The sequence below is a fragment of the Rhincodon typus genome, chromosome 13 (assembly GCF_021869965.1).
Source record: "Rhincodon typus isolate 14 chromosome 13, sRhiTyp1.1, whole genome shotgun sequence".
NCBI lineage: Eukaryota > Metazoa > Chordata > Chondrichthyes > Orectolobiformes > Rhincodontidae > Rhincodon > Rhincodon typus.
The window spans coordinates 46,405,223-46,424,550 of record NC_063344.1 but is presented as its reverse complement, the minus strand read 5'-3'; the positions used below and the strand labels follow the sequence as shown (position 1 = coordinate 46,424,550).

At 39.6% G+C, this 19,328-nt stretch overlaps 1 protein-coding gene across 2 annotated transcripts in view; it reads right to left on the bottom strand.

Annotated features, from left to right (window-relative positions):
• Positions 1-19,328, bottom strand: part of ppm1lb (protein phosphatase, Mg2+/Mn2+ dependent, 1Lb) — a 158,236-nt gene that overhangs the window by 115,054 nt on the left and 23,854 nt on the right. The gene's annotated exons all lie outside the window — the stretch shown is intronic.

The following is a 19,328-nucleotide window of genomic DNA, read 5'->3' as shown; positions in this document are numbered from 1 at the left end:
GGCAGGTAATTGTCGTGACCAGATAGTCTGTTTTAGTGATGTTGGATTAGGAATAAATATCAACGATCTGAGACTAACAAGAAAACTGAATATAATGTCATTTTTAAAGGGTAGAATATCAAAAGATTACTACATCTTCATCTAATGATGTAACTGATTGCTTCTCACCAAGGGAATCACATGGTTTCAGGTGAGGTGGGTTAGATGGCTGTGAGTTCAAGTTCCACTCCAGAAACTAGAATACAAATTTGTGGTAGATACTCCTGTACAGTCGTGAAGGAGTGCTGAACCTTCAAAGGCTCCAACTTTCAGATGAAACATTGAATCACAGACATGAAAGATCCCATGGCACTATTTCAAAGAAGAGTGGGGCGTTCTCTCTTGCTCAATATTTTAGCTGCCCATTTCACATTGCTGATTTTGGGAAGTGGTTTGGAATGTCTGGAGGTCTGTAAAGCACTGTTATCAATGCAAGCCTTTCCTTTCACTTTTCTTTGTAATTTTCAGCCTGAAAATGTTGTTCAAGTTTGAACCTCTAGGCAAAGAATAACAATTTAGTGCTAGATGAATCACCAAGGATGTATAATATTAAAATTGTTACCCAAGTTTCAGTATTCTGAAAGAAAAATGTAAAAAGCCAGGTTTTCCAGTTTTACATTCCAAATGTACCAGAATGTGATATCTTCACTACTGCTCAAAAGATATTTGAAAGTCTCATGATGTCAGGTTGACAGAAAATCATTTAGAACAGAATAATTGGTTTAACATAAACAATGTCACACATACACACTCAAGGTTCTGCAGTCTCTGATGGCTTTAAAATCATCTTCATTGCAGTTAGTACACAGGCAAAGCAACATTAAATCATGCTTCTGCACATGCAGAACAGGCCTTATTTAAAAATACAGAACTAAATCTCACACTTTCACTAATTAAATTATTGTCAGTGAAAGACTGCTGAGCTAGCAATTCTGGGTTTCTGAAAAATTGCAAATGACATTAATTAGGAAGATTTTTCAGATTGTAAGAACTATTCCATGTATCCAGAAAGAGATATATAATGGGGATAGAAAGCACTAACTCTACAGACTGCCTGGTGGATATGTTAAAACACAAAAAGGCAGCCTTTTGGATTGCCAGAACATAATAAAACACAAATAGGATCCTATTACTCTTACTGGAAGCTCATTAATTTCCACATCCATAACAACATACCCAACAGTATGAATAACCAACATTAAAAATGTTACGGGGTAATGATTAGATTTTCTACTTTAATTATTCCAATGCATATAATTCTTAAAAAGAGATAATAAATCTGCATTAATATAGTGCCTTTCATATTCTCAAGACATTAGAATAATTTAAAACCAATGGATTGCTTTTGAAATGTAGTTATTGTTGCCAGCTTAAGATTCAGTTGAACATGCAAGGAAACCAAACATCTCAGCTGCTTCATCAATGATTTTCCATCCATCACATGATCAGAAGTGGGGATGATCATTGATGACTGTTCAGTACCATTCATGTCTCCTCAGATACTAAAGCAGTTCATGACCAAATTCAGCAAGACCTTGACAATATTCAGGCTTGGATTGACAATTGGAAAGGAACATTGTTGCCACACAAGCGCCAGGCAATGACTATATCCAACAAGAGAGAATCTACCCAATGCCCCTTGATATTCATTTGTATCATTAACACTGAATCCTCTATCAACATCTTGGGGGTTACCATTGACCAGAAACTCAACTGGGCTAACCATATAAGTACTATGGTTAAAAGAGCAGGTCAGAGATTAGAGATAGTAGGAACTGCAGATGCTGGAGAATCCGAGACAACAAGAAATTAGGAATCTTTTAGTGAGTAACTCATTTCTTAATTCCCCAAAGCCTATCCACCATGTGCACCCTACAAGTTGGGAGTGTAATGGAATATTCCCTATTTGCCTGGATGAGTGCAGCACCAACAACACTCAAGAAGCTTAACACCATCCAGGACAAAGCAGTCTGCTTGACAAGTGCCATATCTACAAATGTCCACTCCCTCATCATCAATGTTAAGTAGCAGCAGTGTACGTTATCTACGAGATGCAAAAGTGCACAAAGGCTCCTCAGACAACACCTCCCAAACCCATGACCACTCCCATCTAAAAGGACAAACGCAGAAGATACATGGGAAGGCCACCACCTGTAAGATCCCCTCCGAGCCACTCACCATCTTGACTTAGAAATATATCAACACTCCTTCATTGGTCCTGGATCAAAATCCTGGAATTCCCTCCCTAATGGCATTATCAGTTAACCTACAGCATGTGACTGCAGTGGTTCGAGAAGGCAGCTCACCACTACCTTCTCAAGGGAAACTAGGGATGGGCAATAAATGCTGGCCAGCCAGCAACACTGACGTCCTGTGAGCGAATAAAAAAAATGATAGCCATAGCAAGATCATTCAAGCAATAAGTGAAATTTTTAAAAATGTGATTCAGTTTTATTAATCTGAATTAAATGATAAATGTCAGCGTGAACACTTGGAGAACTTATTTTCTTCAAGGAGGCTACTGGCAGCAACTCTCTACATCTGAAAGACGGCAACCCTTACAATACAGTACACTCAGTACTGTGTTCCTACTGGGTGCAGAGGGGGTATCAAGCTTAGCATCCTGGAGTTGCGAGAATGAAAGCTGAATTCACGGCTGTTTTAGAGATAGTAGGAACTGCAGATGTTGGAGAATCCGAGACAACAAGGTGCAGAGCTGGATGAACACAGCAGACCAAGCAGCATCATAGGAGCAAAATCTAGCTCTGCACCTTGTTGTCTCGGATTCACGGCTGTTTTGTTGTTTTCCTTTTTCCTCCGCAATAGTGACAATATTGACATAAAGTATTCCAGCAACTTAGGTGAATGGCCGTTTTTTTGCATTGGTTAGTTTTTTGAGAGATATGAAAGGGATTGGGAGAAGGAGAGGGAGAGGAATGGAGAGAGAGAGACAAAGACAGACAGAGAGTCAAAAGACAGACAAAACAAAAGGCAACACAGTATGGAGCTGGAGGAACACAGCAGGCCAGGCAGCATCAGAGGAACAGGGAAAGCCGACATTTAAGGTCGGGACCCTTCTTCAGAGGTCCTGACACGAAACGTCAGCTTTCCTGCTCCTCTGATGTTGGCTGGCCTGCTGTGTTCCTCCAGCTCCACACCTTGTTATCTCTGACTCCAGCACCTGCAGTTCTGACTATCTCAAAACAAGAGGCAGTCTGACAGACAAAGGCAGATGAGAGACAAAATGTAAACAAAAGAGACAAAAGGCAGACGAAGAGAGACAAAAGGCAAACAAGAGAGACAAAGGCAGACAAAAAGGCAATGGCAGACAAAAAAGCAAAAGCAAGCAATTCAGGTGGCAAATCAATGAGAAGTGGAAATAATGAACAAGGTAGAGCTAGCTCTTCTCAGCATATAAATACAACCTGGTCCTCATTAGATGATGGGGCAGTTTGTCAGCAAGAAATAGGAGGGCGCTAACCATAGATTATTAGGTGCTTCAGAGCTAAGGTGCAGAATTAGAGAAACCATGACAATATCCATTAGCAGTTTGAAGTGATTTAACCTTGATTCCCTACCTTTTTAACGAAAGTGAAGAAAGCATTTCTTATAATTGTGTAAGCTCTGTTGCTAATATCAATATTCAGCAAATTATGAATGTGTAGTTCCAGCAATCCTCAAGAATCTTGACACCATCCAGGACAAAGTAACTTGCTTGACTGGTACCCAGCAATTCAGTGGCACCAGTAGGTACTATCTATCAGATAATCTGCAAAATTCTTCTGACAACACGATCCCTACAATGTGAAAGAACAAGGGACATTGACGCATAGATGAAACACCAGCTGAAAATTCCCTCCAAGTTATATGCCATCCTGACGTGGAACTATATTGCCATTCCTTTTTGTTGTTGTGTCAAAATGCTGAATCTCCCTACCTAATGTTACTTTGGATGTATTTATGCCACATAGGCTACAGCAAGGAAGGAGTTCACAATCACCTTCTCAAGGGCAATTAGGGATATGCAAATAAATGTTGGCCTTGGCAGAAATGCTCATATCCCATGAGTTAATACAAAGAAAAGGAGATTGATGGAATTTATGGAGATTGGGGCAACTTAATGAAGAGTTCCAGAATAGCAAATGAAAATTAATGAGATCAATATATGGGAAAACACTTGGGTACAAGGAAAATTAAATTTGGACACTATAAATGGATATCTATTAGACAGGTGGCATAGCGAAAGAATTTAAGTGAGATAATTAAAATGATGTTGAAAATATCCAGTTAATGTGAAACCATTAGGGTCAATGTCAAGGGCATCTGACTCAAAATTGAAATGTAGTTTCCGAAAAATCTGTCTAAATGAAATGTGACCCAGACAACTGAAAGCGTGGCTAACTATGGTACACAAATTAAAATTGGAGATGACCATGGGGCCTGAATTAGAGAAGCATGGATATCTTGGAAGGTTATGAGACTGGCAGAGAGATAGGGAAGGATTTAAAAACAAGGTTAAGAATTTTTAAATCAAGGTATAACTTAATCAAGAGTCAGTTTAGGTCAGTGAGCTCAAGGATATTGAGTGAACTGGATTTAGTTTGAGTAAGGACAAAGATTGTAGAGATTTCATAGAAGGTAGAATTTTGGAGACAGACTAGGCTCACATTAGAATAATTGTGTCTCTCGAAGTAACAAAGGCATGGATGAAAATTTCAGCAGCAGAAACATTGCGGAGGGTTGGAATTAGACAATGTTACTGAGGTGAAAATAGGTAATCAAATGGAAATCTGCCATCATCACCTGGTCTGCTCTACATGTGACTCTCGACCCACAGCATTGTGGTTGATTCTCAGTTACCCTCTGAAATGGCCAGCAAGTCATTCAGTTGTACCAATCATCACAAAGTCTCAAAAAAAATGAAACCAGATGGATCAGCTAGCATCGACCTAGGCACTGGAAAAGGTATTGGCAGAAACAGACCTGTTGACCCTGCAAAGTCCATCTAGAAGGACAGGAGCAGCAGTTATATGGGAACACCACCACCTTCAAGTTCGCTCCAAGACACACATCATCCTGACTTGGAAACGTATCACTGCTCCTTCACTATCGCTGGGTCAAAATCCTGGAATTCCCTTCCTAATGGCATTGTGGGTCAACCCACAGCAGGTGGGCTGCAGAGGTTCAAGAAGGCAGGGTGATTTAACAAGATGGCTTACAGTAAAGAAAATAAGCTGAACCAATGGAGTAAGGCTATATGAGTCCTCTAGGTATGTTTAAGAACAGCTGATGTTAATTGGAAGACATATTTTGGAACTAGTTTCCCATATGTTCATGACAGGACATCCTTGAGAGTGAGCACATGGCATCCATCACCATTCTTGATGCCCTTCGAGAGAGGTGGGCACCCTGGGGCTGAACTATAGTATCTCCCGCTCCAATACCATTTTGATTTAGTTCCCTCCTTTGTTTTTCCCACCCTTTTTGTGCTTGTAATCTGTTTATTTAGTTGACTGTTTGGATGATTTGATGGGTAACGTTTTTGAGGAAACAGAACCAGTGTCCCCAGGGTAAAGAGGGAACGATGGGCAGAAAAGCATAGTATTCTGTATTTACGCTGGATTGTGAATAAATGGATATGGAAGGCCAACTAGCCCTTTGCTTGGTCCCTTACTAAATGAATATTTAACAGATTATCCAGGGTTATCTATAGATCCCAGGATGATCCTGGAATAGGAGGCAGTTTTTTCAGGCAAAAGCAGGATTTAAAAGCATTTTATGATGTCTAGCCAGATCTAACAGTGAGTGGCTAAACTAGTTGTCATTCCATATCTGTTTAAGTATAGCAAGATTGAAGAGGAGAAAGAGACCACTCACGTCAATTCATGAGATCTTTAAGAGTGCCATGCAGGAACTTTGACAGGGCATCCTGGGATACAGCATGGAATCACTAACAGTAACTTTTGAATTTCCATGTCATTATATTTGTGGATGCCAGAAGTTGCTATTTACAGTTGTAATGACAGTGTTTGCAAAATTTGGATGCGTGAGTTTAATTATTTATCATATTGTATGCCCTTGAAAGCAATTACACAGTTGTAAGTTAATGGAGGCATTCAGACCACCCACAACAATGTTCACTGAGGATTCGTTAGACTGTGGGCTGTTCCCACACTTCTTTTGTCTTGTTTATTGAAAGTTAGCTTCCATTAGTTGTCTAGGTAACTAAAAACTAAACAAGCGAAGCTAGAAAGGGGGTGATATATAGCACCAGGCTTAATCACTAACCTCTAATCATTGGATTTAGTCTTGTTATTGAAAGGTACGTTCCATTATCTGTATAAGTAACTATATACTAAACAAGTGTATAGAAATTATAACATGGTGATCCACAGAAACATGAACAGTAGCAGTTAAAAGTCAATGAGAACTTTGACTAGACATGCTATCAAATAATTGTTTATCTAAATAGATTTCAGAACAGGTCAATATTTAATCTGTCAACAACACTCAGGTTATGGTTCCCTGCTTCCCAACAAATTTACTTTCAAGGATGGTACGGAAAAAACTATAAGCACAATGTGCTTCTAATAAATCAGCTGAGTTCTGCAACTGTTCTATTTTTGGACAAGTGGATTATTCATATTGCTGCAATTTTGCATTTCTACATTTGGTGGCGTAGCCATGTACTTTTAGCTATCTTTCCTTTCACTTTGAATTTCACAATATTGTAGCATCAGACAGCATCAATGACTCAATGAAATTAACTATTTTGTAAGATTACTTGAGCAAAAAGTATCTGCTTGTTGATAACAACTGTAGCACATCAACTCAACGCGTCAGAAAATCAATACACGTCACATACATATCTACATGTGACTGTAAATCTTAGATTGTAATCTAAATAATATTTGCTGTTCATCTTCTGTTTCAGTTGGAACACAGAGGTATGTATGTTTCATATTGGAAAAACTAATTACTTGAAATAAAGTGGACATGACCAATCAGAAAATGATTACACTAAATCTCAATCCAATGAGATCTTACAACAACTTATATGGCACCTAGCCAGGTAACGAGACATTAGGTCAGACGATCAATGGCATGGTCAATGATGTAGGGTTTGGGAACGCCATAATTGAAGAAGATAATGTAGAGAGGAGGACAGATACAGGCTTTTTTTTACCCAGGTGAGCACTGATAGCACCTCTACCAGTATGTGATACTACGTAAGGGTTTCTTTCTGGCAGTTCACTGTCACCAACTCTCCTTTGCCTTTGCTTCATCTTGGGGCTACTGAGTAACTAGTGGTGGAGGGTACAACACCGTAAAGTATCTACAGAGAAGGTGCTGTACTCAAAAAACAAGAAGGTTTATTGCATAAAAGCAATCAGTACAACTTAATTTGGTCTAGTGTAATTACTAGGACCTTAGGAACCTTGTACAGATACATCTCTGTCCTCTGAAAGATAAAGTAAAACTTCTCGCCTCCACCCACAAACTTATCTGTGGCATCAGTGGAATGGGTTGAGTTAGTGGAATCCAAAAATTGACCCTCTCAGAACCATTATCTTAGCCAACAGTAGGGAGAGAATTCCAGAGTTTAGAACCTAGGCAAGTTAAGTTCCAGTCGTCAACAGTGGAGTGATGAAAATCAGATGCTTAAAAGGCCAGAATTAGAGAAGGCAGATATCTCAGGATTGTTGATGCTGGAGTCCTTGGAGGGATTTGAAAATAAATTTAAGAATACCAAGATCTTTGCTCAACTCAGTGTCAGCAAGTTTGTGGTTCAAGTTAAGACATTCACGTTTTCAATCAGCCAATGCTTATAGAGGGTACAATATGGGTCACCAATCAGAAGTGCATTGTATGGGGGCAAAAGTGCATTTGGAGGCAGCACGGTGGCTCAGTGGTTAGCACTGCTGCCTCACAGTGCCAGGGACCCGGGTTCGATTCCACCCTCGGGCGACTGTCTGTGGAGTTTGCACGTTCTCCCTGTGTCTGCATGAGTTTGCTCCGGTTTCCTCCCAAAGTCCAAAGATGTGCAGGCTGGGTGGATTGGCCATGCTAAATTGTCCATACTGTTCAGGGATGTGTAGATTAGGTGGGTTATGGGGGATGGGTCTGGGTGGGATGCTGTGACGGTCTGTGTGGACTTGTTGGGCCGAGGGGCCTGTTTTCACACTGTAGGGATTCTATGATCTATAAGTAGAGGCAATAAAAGCACGAAGGAGGTGAACTGCAAATGAACTGAGGAATATTATATATATTTCAAACCAGGAAATGAAGCTATTTCAGCTTATGTTCTTGCATAATTAGTGGGAGGCAATGGCCTAGTGCTATTATCGCTGGACTGTTAATCCAGAGCTCTAGGTAATGTTGTGGAGACCCGGGTTCAATCCTGCCACAGCAGATGGTGGGATTTGAATTCAATAAATATCTGGAATTAAGAGTCTAATGACCATGAAACCATTGCTGATTGTTGGGAAAAACCCATCTGGTTCACTTTAGGGAAGGAAACTGCCATCCTTACCTGGTCTGGCCTAACATGTGACTCCAGACCCACAGCAATGTGATTGATTCTTAAATGTTGACTAAACAGAATTAGTATCCAGGCTAGGAAATGAATTGCTCACAGAAGCTTACCTAAAGTGATTTGGAAGAAGTCTTTTGGAAAATTTTAGGTATTTTGTTTTTTAGAACAGTTGTGGCTTTGCTTTACAGGGAATTTTATTGATGATTGCAGACTTATTCAAAGAAAACCTTTATATTTCTGCATTTTGGAGGAAGAAAAAGTGAACCAAGAAAAGAATATTATGCTAGTCAGGTTGTGCCAAAGATATCTTGACCCACCCACGAGTATTATCATCACTGCATGTATGGGAAGACATGCACATACATTGCATTGACAAAATATTAGCATATACGACTACAAAAATTTCTAAGAAATGACATGATAGCAAACCTGATGGCATCATTGTGACAATGATCAAACATACTCCAATCTGGATGCTCCTTCAGAAACAACATAAACATAGTATTTAAAGTATTAGTGGCACTGGATGAAAAAATGGATGATGGAAATCAACAATCATAATAGCCTTTTTGACTGTAGTGACCGTATCATGGGAAATAGAAGTCACAGCTCTGGATCAGCAGAGACATTTATTCAGAGACATGCCATCACCTCTAGTCAACCTTCACCAAAGAACCAGCACAGCTAGTGACAAACAGGAGTAATGTTGGTTTATGAGGTTGGTGTCCTTTAGCTGCATAGTTTTCCAGACCCAGAAGACACATTAAATAACGAAATTGCAAAGCTGGCCAACTAGTGCAAGACATGGCGTTTATAAGTGAACACCAGTAAACCATTCCACCTTCAAACTGCGAATGCTGAGTGAACTGAACATCATCCTGGAACCATGATCCCCACTCAATTTATCTAAGCATCACTTTTGACAGAACTCTTATTAACAGACAGTATCTCATCAAGACTATAAAATAAAAAATAAAACACTCAACAGGTCAAAACAATAGGACCTCTGCACTTGCCATCATACTCAACTGCAGAATTCTGTGACCCAGTATGATGCCAATCTGCCCATACCAAACTTACCAATGGCTAACTCAATACAACATTGTGAATTATCTAAGATACACTTCAGACTACTCAACTCCCCTTTCTCCCAGAACTGAGCCACATTGTCCCCTGCCACCAGCCCTCCCCACATTAGGAAGGGAATTGCAGTAGGGAAATTACTAAAGAAGGCCTACTCCAACCTGACCAGCAGCTGCCTTCCCTCATCTACCCACTATGGTTATACCCACATGGCAACAAAGTATAAGCTGAGACCCTATGACATAAGAACTGGCAGGAAAAATCATCCACCTGAAAGTGTTTTCTCATTGCATACCTGATTTTGATTCCTCATGACAATAGTGCGCTAAACAGGGAGGTTTGCTTGAGCTATACAGGATGTTTTAAACTAGTTTGGCAGGCGGTGGGGAACCGGATTTGTAATTCAGAGGATGAGGTATTCAGCCTTCCAACAGACACAACAGGGAGTGAGATTGTTAATAAAAAAATGCGGTTGATGGAGCGTAATTGTGGACACAGGGATGGTTTGAGGTGTGTATACTTCAATGCTAGAATTATCAGAAATAAGGCGGATGAATTTAGAGCATGGGTCAGTACTTGGAACTACGATGTTGTGGTCATTACAGAAACTTGGGTAACTCAGGGACAGGAATGGTTGTTGGAAGTTCCAGGATTTGGATGCTTTAAAAGAAGTAGGGAGGGTGGTAAAAAAGGTGGGAAGTGGCATTGCTAGTCCGGACTAGTATATCAGCTACTGGAAGGCAGTTTGAAAATGATATGTCTACAGAGTCAGTTTGGGTTGAGGTCAGGAACAAGAAAGTAGCAGTCTCTTTGTTGGGGGTTTTTTACAGACCCCTTAATAGTTGCAGAGAAGTGGAGGAGCAGATTGGGAGGCAGATACTGGAAAGGTGCAGAAGTCACAGGGTTTTAGTCATGGGTGACTTCAACTTTCCAAATATTGATTGGAAACTTTTTAGTTGTAATAGTATAGATGGAGCGGATTTTGTCCAGTCCGTTCAGGAAGGATTCCTGACACAGTACGTGGATAGACCAACACGAGGAGAGGCCACTTTGGATTTGGTGCTTGGCAATGAACCGGGCCAAGTGTTAGACCTGTTGGTAGGAGAGCATTTTGGCAGTAGCGATCATAACTCTGTTACTTTACAATAGTCATGGAAAAGGATAGGTGCATACAGCAGGGTAAGGTTTATAATTGGGGGAAGGGTAATTACAATTTTGTTAGGCAAGAACTGGGTAACATAAAATGGGAACAGATACTGCCAGGGAAGAGCACTATTGAAATTTGAAGATTGTTTAAGGAATGCATACTGTGTGTGCTTGATATGTTTGTCCCTAGCAGGCAGGGAAGATGCAGTTGAGTGAGGGAGCCTTGGTTCTCAAGAGAGGTCAAACGACTGGTTAAGAGGAAGAAGGATGCTTGTATAAGGTTTAGGAAACAAGGATCGGAAAAGGCTCTAGAGGGATACAAGTTAGCCAGGAAGGAGCTGAAGAAAGGGCTTAGGAGAGCTATAAGGGGGTATGAGAAAACCTTGGCAGATAGAATCAAGGAAAACTCCAAGGCTTTTTACATGTACGTGAGAAATAAGAGAATGACCAGAGAAAGGGTAGGGCCAATCAAGGATTGTAAAGGGAATTTGTGCACGGAGCCTAATGAGATAGGAGAGGTCCTTAATGAATACCGAAGGACCTCGTTGTAGAGGAGGACAGGCTGGTAGGCTAGAGGAGGTCGATGTTAGTAAGGAAGATGTACTAGGAGTTTTGAGGAACTTGAAGATAGATAAGTCCCCTGGGTCTGATGGGATTTATCCAAGGATTCTATGGGAAGCGAGGGAAGAGATGGCAGGGCCTTTGGCGATGATCTTTTCGTCCTCACTGTCTACGGGTATAGTGCCGGAAGATTGGAGAGAGGCAAACGTCATTCCCTTGATCAAAAAAGGGAATAGGGATAACCCCGGAAATTACAGGCCAGTTAGTCTTACATCAGTGATGGGCAAATTATTGGAAAGGGCTCTGAGAGATAGGATTTATGATCACTTGGACAGGCACAGTTTGATTCGTGATCACTTGGATAGGCACAGTTTGATTCGTGATAGTCAGCATGGATTTGTGAGGGGTAGATCATGCCTCACAAACCTTATTGAATTCTTTGAAGAGGTGACCAAACACGTGGATGAAGGTAGAGCAGTGGATGTGGTATACATGGATTTAAGTAAGGCATTTGATAAGGTTCCCCATGGTAGGCTCATGCAGAAAGTAAGGAGGCATGGGATAGGGGGAAATGTGGTGGATTGGATTCAGAATTGGCTGACCCTTAGAAGACAAAGAGTGGTAGTGGACGGAAAATATTCAACATGGTGCTCAGTTACGAGTGGTGTACCACAAGGATCTGATCCGGGTCCTCTTCTATTTGTGATTTTTGTAAATGATTTGGATGAAGGAGTGGAAGGGTGGATTAGCAAGTTCATGGATGATATGAAGGTGGGTCGAGTTGTGGACAGAGCGGAGGGCTGTTCTAGGTTACAAAGGGACATTGATTAAGATGCAGAGCTGGGCTGAGAAGTGGCAGATGGAGTTTAACCCTGAAAAGTGTGAGGTGATTCATTTTGGAAGGACAAATTTGAAAGCAGAATATAAGGTTAACGGAAAGATTCTTGGCAGTGTGGAGGAGCATAGGGATCTTGGGGTTCATGTCCACAGTTCCCTGAAAGCTGCCACCCAGGTGGATAGAGTTGTTAAGAAGGCGTATGGTGTGTTAGCTTTCATTAATAGAGGGATTGAGTTCAAGAGCCGTGAAGTTATGCTCCAGCTATACAAAAGCCTGGTTCGGCCACATCTGGAGTATTGTGTCCAGTTCTGGTCGCCTCATTACAGGAAAGATGTGGAAGCGTTGGAAAAGGTGCAGAGGAGATTTACCAGGATGTTGCCTGGAATGGAGGGAAGGTCTTATGAGGAAAGGTTGAGAGAGCTAGGGCTTTTCTCTTTAGAATGACGAAGGATGAGAGGTGATAGAGGTGTACAAAATGATCAGAGGTATAGATAGAGTGGACAGCCAGAAACTTTTTCCTCGGGTGGAGGTAGCTATTATGAGGGGGCATAGTTTTAAAGTGAGTGGAGGTAGATATCGGGGAGACATCAGAGGTAGGTTCTTTACTCAGAGAGTGGTCGGGGCGTGGAATGCATTGCCGGAGAAGGTAGTGGAGTCGGCCTCATTAGGGGCATTTAAGCAGCTATTAGACAGGCATATGGATGATAGTATAAGGTAGGGGTGGAGGTTAGATAGACCAACATCGTGGGCCAAAGGGCCTGTACTGTGCTGTACTGTTCTATGTTAAACCATTTCCAGACCAAATTTCTCTCTCCACCTACATAACAGCAATGGGGTCAAAGAACAAGACCATCCAAGCTGCAGCTATGGTGCAAACCGTAACTCACCACGTTGAGGAGTCTCTGCTTACTAAATTTGAAAGCAGGCTTAAAGAACTTCAGTTAGCCACTGTCAAGGCTGTCAAGTTCTGTGTCTATGAGCATGTTGATAAATATTGGCAGATAAGGTCACTTCTCTTGCCAGCAATGTATGTAGGACCACTTCTCTTCACTAAGTGTCAACATAGAATTGGTTGTTTGGGTGCTTTACCCAAGGTCACCTACCTCATCAATAGACCTTGTTTCAATTCATGTTTTCTTGCTATTTCTTTGATACACCATTTCAGCACCTTCAACCATGGTAAATGTTCATAACTAGTTTGAAAGCATTTTGGAACTTTCTAATAACCTGCACTGCCATTTAGCTTTAGGCAGCTGCATTCCTTTGAATAATTTTAAGTTGAACATTTGGCAGTGTGCAAAGTGACATTCTAGGTTGTATATGGAACTACAAGTAACAATGCTGGTTGGCCACAAAAGATGAGATGCAATCAGTGTATTGCACTTATAGCTAGCATTATATGCATTTCAGATCATAATGTTTTGCAGTTTGCTGGTGCTGGAAAATTCAGGTTCACTGGTTATGTACAACACTGACATCACTATTTTACACATGAAAGTAAAGTGGCAATCAAATAGTCACATTGTCTGGCTTTGAAGAGAGAGATCACATTAATAGATCAAGTGGAAATGGATGATGAGCATTTTCATTATTTGAAATTGACATGATCTGAAACCCATACAGGAACTTTAAAGAAGGTTGAAATATCTGTAAACGTGCAGAATAATTACTTTAAAACAGATACAACAGTGTCCAAGGCCACACTGGTAGTATGTCAGATACTTGATATGTATTAGACACCCAAATACAATCCTCAATGCAATAGGTCCAGCTGCATCCTAGGGCACTGAGACAACACATGCTGCCAAAGTAATAGTAAGATTTGTTTATCATACTCTACGTGAAAATAATACACTAACATCAGGTGAAGGCCAAATGCATAGTTAAGTATGGATATCTAAAAGTTACAGTTTGAGTTGTGTAACTCCTGCAGAGGCTTTGCAAAATTGCTAGCCCATTATCAATGTCACCACTGATAAGCATTAATAGCATGAAGTTGCTGAATTTTGGCAGTAGGTATAAACTAAACTCGCTACAGAAAATTAATTGGCATTTTGTGTAAAAATGTTTCAAATTATGTGTGATAAGCGTTAATTATCAAGTCAACCTTGTTAGTACTGAAATTGAAAGTGTGAAGATTCCTTTTAGGTACTAACAAGCACTGGAGATTCCTTTTGTATCTCTTTTTCTCTCTCTCTTTTAATTCAATCCTTTGTTTCCTCTCAATGTTTCTGCATACTGATTTGACTTTAAATTCACACATCCTAAACTTAATTTATACCATTCTCAAGCACTGAGCTTTTTATTTCATAATCTTTTAATGTGACTGTTTAGGGAGATACACTGTTGCTTGCTGTTTACCAAAGTCCCAAACACCGAGGTTCCTTTGTTGCACCATTAGCAGCTCGCATTTGCAGCAGTTTGTCAAACAAAAATCCTAAAAATCTGAAAGTACAAGTTCGCTGACAACAGGTGTTGTTAAATGTCCTGTTACATCAAAATTCGGACATAAACATTTTATACATTTAACAAAGCTTTGTGGGGCTGATATTGAAAGCAAATAGTTTAGTGCAATACTATTTTGAACATTCAAGTAATATGTGAAGTTTACCAACATAGATAGAAAGATATGAGCTATAATCTGTAGCTTTTTTATTTGCATATGCTGAAGTATAGCTTTGTGTATTACCCAGCAAAGCATTTTTAGCTCTGTGCTATTCCCCATTGGGTTATTTAATATTTTCACAAATTTACCAAATTCTGAAAGTAATATGCAATAGTGGAGTCCTATTAAATTATTTCTAATAAACTAAATTAACAACAGCAAGGACAGATTTGCCTCAGTCAGGTCTGAATACCGTTTTAATCTGGATTGAATGAAGAAGTAAATGAAATAATTTTTGTGATGATTGACGAATGTAGATCAACTCTATTCCAGTTAATACTATTTTTATGGAAACACTTGGTAGCCTCTTTTGGGAATCAGTGCAGACGTTTCCAAGACAAGCATTGAATTCTCACTCAATGGACTGTGGCCCCCATTTGTTTGCTGTGGCTGCATCTTCCTCATTTTCTGTATATTCTATTCTTAGGTATTTATCTCCTTTCCTTCTGGGATATCATCAAACCAGGTTACATTCCGAAGAGGAAGAATGAATAGAAAACTATATCGCAAAATCCTCCAATGACAATCTGTAACTAAATACTTAAAAGTACAATCGAATGATACTTCACAACTCTATTGACTTATGTTTTCACAGCGACTAACCTTGACTTCAGGCAATCCCAATCGCCTGAGCTGAGATCTTACTTATCATGTTATGAAACACAGATGCAAATCCATATCTTTCCATTTCAATAGCAATGGTATAAAAACCTGTTAGTCCACTGCATCACATTAAACTGCAGATTTTTTTACCTCATACTGTACTCTTGTCTTTTCAAGTCATGTATGATGCTGATTATAAATACATATTTTTGGTACCATAAGATTATTTTTTTCTCAATGTTCAGAAACTTTAAATCATGTCTACTATTGAATTGCAAAGTGAAAATACATTTTACGTAACAAGTGAAATTATGTCTACATGAATACTGTGTCTACACTTTATACAAAATTAATTGCTGTGATGTGAAAGTCACTATACAGGAGTACAAGACTTCACTTTATTTGTTGTCATGCAGATATGCTTAATTAAATATTATTTTTTAATTTCATTGTCCAGTTTCACATATAGTATTAAATTTATTTAAAATAGGCTTTGAGGACTCTAAGATGGCTGCCAGAACTTTAAGCAACTTTAAGCTTGTCAACCCTCTGGAGGTTTCTGAAGTGGATTAGAACGGGACATAGATGACATAGACTAAAACACTTTCACAATTGCTGATGTTAATTATTCAAAAAACAATGCAAACACTTTCCTGACATTGACTCAATGCTTGTCAACCTTGAGGTAAATGAATTTTGACATTACACCTTACTTGTCAGAGAATGTGAAACCGCCTTGTTAAATAACAAAAGATTTTGTCCCCCGTGGAGACAAAACCCAACTGCTAATGTGATTACCAACTGCTGCCAGGAAGAACCACCATGGTTTTCTCCCCAAATTTATCCTGAGAGATTGACATTAAGACAAAAGAGGCAACAGTCTGCCTCCTCCTCCATTCCAAAATCTCTCTCAAAAGCTGCATCCTGTTTGCTGTAAATAACTGGAAGATTCTGTATTGCAATTAGATCCTCAAAGGAAGATTTTCAATCGAATATCACTTTGTCCAGGAGACAATCTAAATTAGACAGCTGTGTTTTAAATCAGTACAGCAGATAATCAAAGGAATGTCTGATATGTATATTTCTTTTCCTTAAGAACTTTAACTTTTATCAACCTATCCTTTGCCATCCTGTAAGTTGTATTTTGCCTGTGTCATGGCATTAGAATGCATTTTTACCTTTTTAAATCATTTTCTATATCTTTACCTGAGTGAGTTTTAGTCAAAAAACTAACACTCATTCAACTCCAGGGATCTAGTTCGTTTATGTTTTTAACTCTGAGCTATATATACTTCAGTAAATACTTTGTTGGTAATATCATAACCACTTTTAAAACGCAAACTCTAATAGTCATTCCAGGAATGGCACAAAGAGGAATCAGTTTACTCCTCCTCATGTGATAATAACATGATAAACGAAGTTACTTATTTTTATATGAGCCATGACAATTACTGATATACACATATCTATGTGGAGGCAAGGAGCGTTGTAGCAATGTTACTGGAAAACTATCCAGAGACTGGACAAATGTGACAGACAGCTGAGTTCAGATCACACCATTGTAGCTGCTGGAATTTAACTTGATAAATCTGGACTAAACTGCTTGTTTCAGTTATGATGATCATGAATCTACCAACTTGTTGTAAAAACCTATTTCGGTCACCGATATCATGCAGCGAAAGAAATCTGCTGTCCTTATCTTTGGCTAACATATAACTCCTGAACTTTCCAACAACATATTTGACTCTTAACTAGTCTCTCAAACACCCTAGCAAGCTGCTCAGTTGCAGTTAACTAACCATTGTCTGCTCAAAGATGAGTAAAATGGGCAATAAATAATGCCCTTGCCAGCAGTGCTCACATTTCCAAGAATGTATTTTTAAAAGTCAATAATTGGCAAAATTTCAAAAACATGTCCTATTCTGTAAGTGACATTTTTAATTTTATCTTTTGCAGTTATTACAACAAACTTGCTGGTGTTCATCTACTTCTGGTGCTAGGTGAGTTAGTTTGTGCAAAAAATATGTTTTCTGTCTGTCTTGTCATGTACATACAAAAGATCCTATGGCACTAATCGAACAGGGAGTTAATACTTTCTCTCAGCAAGAGCACTCAAAAATGTTATATGTCACTAATCACATCAGTGATTGTTTCATCTTCCTGTGTGCACAAAAGCTGCCATGTTTCCTACAGTACGACAATGACTCCACTTCATAAAGAACTTAATGGCTTTAAAGCACTTCAGGTATCTTAATGTTATTGTAGAAATTCAATGTTTATTCTTTCCTCTTTGTTTTGAAAAATATAATGTAAAAATGTCACATAACTTGTTTGATTGACCTAATTCTTGACCATAGATCAAAATCTTCTGAACCTGGGACAGCTAAATTCTTTGGTAGTTCACAGCTTGACCCAATGTATTGTTAAGATGACAGCAAACTATTAGAAGCACCAAGCTTCTGAATGAGATTTGAAGCTATGGTCTATCCTCTTCCTACTGTATAACAAAATTTCCTGAACACTAATCACAGTGTAAATTTGGACTGTTGTTCCCTTTTGAATAATGTGAATTAAATCAATTTACGTAGTACAATTGCGTTCAAGTAACCATTTCAAGCACTTGAACTAATGTGAACATTTCAATTTCTAGTAAATAAAATTTGAAAGTATAGACGTTGACAGCTAATTTGAAGCCTACATATCAGAATATAATGGCTGCCTTAGAAAAAAAAGTTAAACATAATGATCAGAAAAATGTAAATTTTATTGAAGCAACATAAATTTCAAAATAGATGCAGTTCTGCTCTCACTTCACATGTGGCTGAATCTCCCACTAACATCAAATCCAAAGCATAAGCCAATGCTCCAGAGATTTGGGACAGGATTTTACATTATGGATCATGTCCCTAAAATCGGTACGGGGTGGAATGACATTAGTGCGATAGTCAATTGCCAAAAAAAATTCCTCTGGTTCGCCAATGATCTTTCGACAAGGAAACCTTCCTTCCCATCACCTCAGCAATTAAGTTCCAGGCATGAAGGTCCATGGGTGACTTTCTTGATTTGCCACCAATTAAGGCCTTGGGTTACTCAAAGGCCTCCATCCACCACTGAATTGATTACCTCATTTTCGGTTTGAGAACTGTGCATCCTTCTGGACTCAATATTGAGTTCAACAAATTTAGGGTTCAGTACTTTCTCCCATGTCTTTACTCCAACCACCACACACCAGGCCTTGTCATCACATAGGCTGCTACCACACACTACCCATTGTCAGGTACTTATAGTTCCTATTAGCCATTCATTCTTCCTGACTGACCATTACCCATTCCTTTCTCCGTCCAACTGTTTTCTCTCTCTTTGGGCTCTATCTCCACCTATCATTTACTCCACCCCTCTATCCCCACTCCATCTTTTGCATAAATACCAACCTCTTCCTAGCTAGCTTCTGAAGAAGGGTCACTGTACCCAAAATGTTAACTCTGATATCTCTGCACAGATGCTGCCAGACCTGCTGGGTGTTTCAAGCTATTTTCTGTTTTTGTTCCTCCTGCAATGCTGTCCAGGTCCAAGTGTCTGCAAGCCTCTTCTGGTGAAACAGGACTTCAAGAGTTCAAGAAGCCCATCAGCCTACTCTTAAGTGATGAATAGTGTTGGATCTGAAAGGCTTCTTTACTCCTGGGGCAGAAAGATTTGTCACCTTTGAAGACTTTTGGTACCACACTTAGTACAAAGAAGACTAAATCTGGGCTAGTAGGAGCTGCAGATGCTGGAGAATCTGAGATAACAAGGTGTAGAGCTGGATGAACACAGCAGGCCAAGCAGCATCAGAGGAGCAGGAAGGCTGACCTTTCGGG